The sequence below is a fragment of the Caretta caretta genome, chromosome 1 (assembly GCF_965140235.1).
Source record: "Caretta caretta isolate rCarCar2 chromosome 1, rCarCar1.hap1, whole genome shotgun sequence".
NCBI lineage: Eukaryota > Metazoa > Chordata > Testudines > Cheloniidae > Caretta > Caretta caretta.
In genome coordinates, this window is record NC_134206.1 from 292,019,478 (window position 1) to 292,026,443 (window position 6,966).

The window sequence follows — 6,966 nt, forward strand, 5'->3', positions numbered from 1 at the left end:
TTCTTTTGATACCTTTCGCAAGCTACGACTATGGATGGAACACAGGATGGATAGAACATCATAGAATCATAGAATATCAGGGTTGGAAGGGACCTCAGAGGTCATCTAGTCCAACCCCCTGCTCAAAGCAGGACCAATCCCCAATTTTTGCCCCAGATCCCTAAATGGCCCCCTCAAGGATTGAACTCACAACCCTGGGTTTAGCAGGCCAATGCTCAAACCACTGAGCTATCCCTCCCCTCCATCCTTCTGACATAGTAAAATTTTCAAAAGTGCTTAAGATTTAGGCTTCCAAGTCACTATGCACACATAATGGGACAAGGTCTTTTGGGTGACTGGCTCAGTAACCTGAGGTATATACAAAGAGTCAGGGCGTTCAAAGGGCCATGGCTCACTTTTTAAGCTAAGTTCATTTACCTCCTTCTCCCACCCATTTGCTGGGCCACTCACTGCAAATAAATATACAACTCCACATATGCAGTTCCTCCACCCACCATCCCTCCCTCCCATGAGAGAACAAAAAATCTTGTTACTTATGTCAGTAACCAGGTTCTTCTGCCCTCTCTCTCTCTCTCTCATCTATCATCTTGGCTCCAGTGTGTATCCTGTGTCCCCTTCCCCTTTGCATAAACAGGTAACTGCAGGTCCCAAATCCAGTATGGGGACCACAGTCAACTAAAGGAACAGTTACCTTTGGGTGACCAAAGTTGTGGGGCACCTCAGTATCACCTGCCTTTAGCATGAAGAAGCCTTGTCTGTGACTGCTGGGGGTCAGCTCCCTAACCCCACCAGCCACAGGCAACACAAGCACTATGTTCTAGGCCTCACAGGCCCTGCTGTCACTCTCAGATTAGTGATAGGCGCACTTCAATCCTCAAGCTCGCCCTGGAGCATCCAACCCCTGTTCCCCTGGACACTCACAGTATTCACTGATACACTGCTGCCAAAGAAATACTACACCTCGGTTTACCAGTTTAATCTCAGATCACTGCTCCACTTAACTCACAGCACTTAGATTTGTTTATAGTGAAATCAAGTATAAATTTGTTTAACAAAGCAAAGAGATTCAAGTAGTAGTAAGTAGGAATATTGGAAACAAATGGCTACATATAAAATAAAATTATAACACACATTCTAGAGCCCAGATTAACTCTCATGTTTAGTAAAGTATTGCTCACCCAAAATTCCTGCAGCGCTTTACAATCAAGCTGGCTGTGACCCTTTCAGGAGACAGTCTGTCTCCAAGGTGAAGGATTCAGTGTGTTTCTTTGTATTCAAAGATATGCCAACCCAGCTTTTTGTTTCTTCCAGTCGATTTCCCTTCTATTTAGATTTTACAATCTCTCAATTTTCACCTGGCTCACTATGCAAATAGGCATGCAGTGTGAGTCATAAAATACACAACTGGCCAAACAGGGAGATATATGTCAGTTACCTCCTTCCGGAAAGGAACATCTCTGGTATGTCACTGTGACGTTTTGGGGTTCAATTCAGACCAGTAAGGGATTGTGTCACCACCAGCCCTGTGACCCTGAGTGAAATGCCTGCGTGGAAACTTTTTAAAAACACTATAATAGAGACTCAAATTAAATGTATATCCCATATTAAAAAAATAGAGGAACAAAAAAAAAAATCACCATAGCTAAACAGAGTAAAAGAGATGGTTGGAGGCAAAAATGCATTCTTTAAAAATTGTAAGTCAAATACTAGTGATGAAAATAAAAAGGAGCATAAACTCTGGCAAGTCAAGTGTAAAAGTATAATTAGGCAGGCCAAAAAAGAATTTGAAGAGCTACTAGCAAGAGACTCAGAAACAAAGTACATCAGAAGCAGGAAGTCTGCCAAACAGTCAGTGGGCAACTGGATGATTGAGGTGCTAAAGAAGCACTCAAGGAAGACAAGGCCATTGCAGAGAATTTAAATGAATTTTTTGCATTGGTCTTCACTGTAGAGGATGTGAAGGAGATGCCCACACCTGAGCCATTCTTCTTTCTAGGTGACAAATCTGAGGAACTCTGCCAGATTAAGATGTCACTAGAGGAGGTTTTGATCAAATTAATACATTAAACAGTAATAAATTCCCAGGGCCAGATGGTATTCACCCAAGAGTTCTGAAGGACCTCAGATATGAAATTGAAGAACTACTAACTGTGGTATATAACCTATCATTTAAATCAGCTTCTATACCAGATGACTGAAGATAGCTAATGTGACACCAATTTTTTAAAAAGGCTCAAGAGGCAATCCTGGCAATTTCAGGCCAGTAAGTCCAGGCAAACTGGCTTAAAGTGTAGTAAAGAACAGAAATTACCAGACACATAAATGAACATGATTTGTTTGGGAAGACTCAACACAGCTTTTGCAAAAGAAAATCATGCATCACCAATATTTCAGAATTCTTTGAGGAGGTCAACAAACATGGACAAGGGTGATTCAGTGGATATAATGTACTTGGACTTTCAGAAAGCCTTTGACAAGGTCCCTCACCAAAGACTCTTAAGCAAACTAAGCAGTAATGGGAAAAGAAGGAAGGTCCTCTCATGAATCAATCATTGGTTAAAAGACAGGAAACAGAAGGTAGAAATAAATGGTAAGTTGCCCCATAACCTCAGCCATGCGGAACGCAATGCCATCCACAGCCTCAGAAACAACTCTGACATCATAATCAAAAAGGCTGACAAAGGAGGTGCTGTTGTCATCATGAATAGGTCGGAATATGAACAAGAGGCTGCTCGGCAGCTCTCCAACATGAGTTTCTACAAGCCATTACCCTATGATCCCACTGAGAGTTACCAAAAGCAACTACAGCATTTGCTCAAGAAACTTCCTGAAAAAGCACAAGATCAAATCCGCACAGACACACCCCTGGAACCCCGACCTGGGATATTCTATCTACTACCCAAGATCCATAAACCTGGAAATCCTGGGCGCCCCATCATCTCAGGCATTGGCACCTGACAGCAGGATTGTCTGGCTATGTAGACTCCCTCCTCAGGCCCTACGCTACCAGCACTCCCAGCTACAGTCGAGACACCACTGACTTCCTGAGGAAACTTCAATCCATCGGTGATCTTCCTGATAACACCATCCTGGCCACTATGGATGTAGAAGCCCTCTACACCAACATTCCACACAAAGATGGACTACAAGCCGTCAGGAACACTATCCCCGATAATGTCACGGCTAACCTGGTGGCTGAACTTTGTGACTTTGTCCTTACCCATAACTATTTCACATTTGGGGACAATGTATACCTTCAGATCAGCGGCACTGCTATGGGTACCCGCATGGCCCCACAGTATGCCAACATTTCTATGGCTGATTTAGAACAACGCTTCCTCAGCTCTCGTCCCCTAAAGCCCCTACTCTACTTGCGCTATATTGATGACATCTTCATCATCTGGACCCATGGAAAAGAAGCCCTTGAGGAATTCCACCATGATTTCAACAATTTCCATCCCACCACCAACCTCAGCCTGGTCCAGTCCACACAAGAGATCCACTTCCTGGACACTACAGTGCTAATAAACAATGGTCACATAAACACCACCCTATACCGGAAACCTACTGACCGCTATTCCTACCTACATGCCTCCAGCTTTCACCCTGACCACACCACACTATCCATCGTCTACAGCCAAGCTCTGCGATATAACCGCATTTGCTCCAACCCCTCAGACAGAGACAAACACCTACAAGATCTCTGTCAAGCTTTCTTACAACTACAATACCCACCTGCAGAAGTAAAGAAACAGATTGATAGAGCCAGAAGAGTTCCCAGAAGTTACCTACTACAGGACAGGCCTAACAAAGAAAATAACAGAACGCCACTAGCGGTCACCTTCAGCCCCCAACTAAAACCCCTCCAACGCATTATTAAGGATCTACAACCTATCCTAAAGGATGACCCAACACTCTCACAAATCTTGGGAGACAGGCCAATCCTTGCCTACAGACAGCCCCGCAACCTGAAGCAAATACTCACCAACAACCACATACCACACAACAGAACCACTAACCCAGGAACTTATCCTTGCAACAAAGCCCGTTGCCAATTGTGCCCACATATCTATTCAGGGGACACCATCACAGGGCCTAATAACATCAGCCACACTAGCAGAGGCTCGTTCACCTGCACATCCACCAATGTGATATATGCCATCATGTGCCAGCAATGCCCCTCTGCCATGTACATTGGTCAAACTGGACAGTCTCTATGTAAAAGAATAAATGGACACAAATCAGATGTCAAGAATTATAACATTCAAAAACCAGTCGGAGAACACTTCAATTTCTCTGGTCACGCAATCACAGACATGAAGGTCGCTATCTTAAAACAAAAAAACTTCAAATCCAGACTCCAGCGAGAAACTGCTGAATTGGAATTCATTTGCAAATTGGATACTATTAATTTAGGCTTAAATAGAGACTGGGAGTGGCTAAGTCATTATGCAAGGTAGCCTATTTCCTCTTGTTTTTTCCTACCCCCCCCCCCCCCAGATGTTCTGGTTTAACTTGGATTTAAACTTGGAGAGTGGTCAGTTTGGATGAGCTATTACCAGCAGGAGAGTGAGTTTGTGTGTGTATGGGGGTGGGGGGGATGTGAGAAAACCTGGATTTGTGCTGGAAATGGCCCACCTTGATTATCATGCACATTGTAGGGAGAATGGTCACTTTGGATGAGCTATTACCAGCAGGATAGTGAGTTTGTGTGTGTGGTTTTTGGGAGGGGGGTGAGGGGGTGAGAGAACCTGGATTTGTGCAGGAAATGGCCCAACTTGATTATCATGCACATTGTGTAAAGAGTTGTCACTTTGGATGGGCTATCACCAGCAGGAGAGTGAATTTGTGTGGGGGGGTGGAGGGTGAGAAAACCTGGATTTGTGCTGGAAATGGCCCAACCTGATGATCACTTTAGATAAGCTATTACCAGCAGGACAGTGGGGTGGGAGAAGGTAGTTTCATATTCTCTGTGTATATATAAAGTCTGCTGCAGTTTCCACGGTATGCATCCGATGAAGTGAGCTGTAGCTCACGAAAGCTCATGCTCAAATAAATTGGTTAGTCTCTAAGGTGCCACAAGTACTCCTTTTCTTTTTGAGAATGGAGAGAGGTACACAGGGTTCCCCCAGAGATCTGTACTGGGACCAGTGCTGTTCAACATATTCATAAATGATCTGGGAAAATGGGTAAACAGTGAGGTGGCAAAGTTTGCAAATGATACAAAATTACTCAAGAGAGTTAAGTCCAAAGCAGACTGCAAACAGTTACAATGGGATCTCACAAAACTGGAGAACCGGGCAACAAAACAAGAAAGCTTATACATGAAATAATAAAATAATATATAATAAATTTGTTAGTCTCTAAAGGTGCCATAAGTACTCTTTTCTTTTTGCGGATACAGACTAACATGGCTGCTACTCTGAAAATTGCAACTGAAATTCAATGTTGATAAATGCAAAGTAATGCATAATGGCAAATAAAATCCCAACTATACATACAAAATGATGGGATATAAGTGAGATGTTGCCACTCAAGTAAGAGATCTTGAAGTCACTGTGGATAGTTCTCTGAAAACATCCACTCAATGTGCAGTTGCAGTCAAAAAAGCTAACAGAATGTTAGGAACCTTTAGGAAACGAATAGATAATAAGACAGTAAATATCATAATGCCACTGTATAAATCCCTGGTTTGGCCACACCTTGAATACTTCATGCAGTTCTGGTTGCTCCATCTCAAAAAACCACGTATTAGAATTGGAAAAGGTAGAGAAGGGCAACAAAAATTATTAGGGGACATGGAACTGCTTTCATATGAGAAGACTGGGACCGTTCAGCTTGGGAGAGAGACGACTAATGGGGAAATATGATAGAGGTCTATAAAATCATAAATGGTGTGGAGAAAATGAATAAGGAAGTGTTATTTATCCCTTCACATAACACAGGAACCAGGGATCACCCTTACCCACTTCCGTACCCCAACCCCTTGCCCCAGCCCAGAGCCCCCTCGTGCACTCCAAACCCCTCAGCCCCACCCCCCAGCTGAGCCCCCTCCTGAACCCCAAATCCCTCATCCCAGCCCCACAGCCCATACCCCCAGCCAGAACCCTCAACCCCCCCTCACCCCACACCCCTGCCCCACCCCTGCGACACCTCCCGCACCCCAAACCCTCATCCCTGGCCCTATCCCAGAGCCCATACCCCCAGCTGGAGTCCTCACCCACTGCCACACCCCAACCCCCTTCCCCAGCCCAGTGAAAATGAGCAAGGTGGGTGAGAGCGAGTGATGGAGGGAGGGGGGATGGAGTAAGTGCCGGCAGGGCCTCAGAGAAGGGGCAGGGTAGGGGTGTTTGGTTTTCTGCACTCAGCAAGTTGGCAACCCTGCTGGTTTTGTCCCAGTACGGGCCACCAGACAAACAAGCCAAAAAGACTGTGTGGCATAAAACTAGATGAGTGGCTCCCTAGGGTACAGCAAGTGAGAGCAGATGATGTAATGGTCCCTTCCGGCCTTACACCCCAGTACAACCCAGCTCCCTTTCTATGCAATGCTTCCTCCTGGGGGAATTCTAAACCAAAAAATAAAAAATCATGTGCACAATATTTTAAAATTCTGCAAATGTTATTTGTCAAAACAACACTATATAATCATACCAGTTTCAATTATTTTGGTAATTTATTTCAAAATACTGTCAGCAAAGGTATTTGTAACAATACAGACACACAAAATTTCCCCCAGGAGGAGAGACAAAGAAACCCCTATGACAGCCCAGCTCCTGTTTCTCTGCCTTCCCCCCCCCCTCCCCACCCCAACCCAGCACCAGAAACCCCCCCCCCCATACACCCTCTACCTCCTAGAGCCCAGGAATCCAGAGGGAGAAACAGCCTGATGCTGGGTCCCGGGCTTGCAAGGAGTTTCCTGCATAATGACAGGTTTCAGAGTAGCAGCCCTGTTAGTCTGTATCCGCA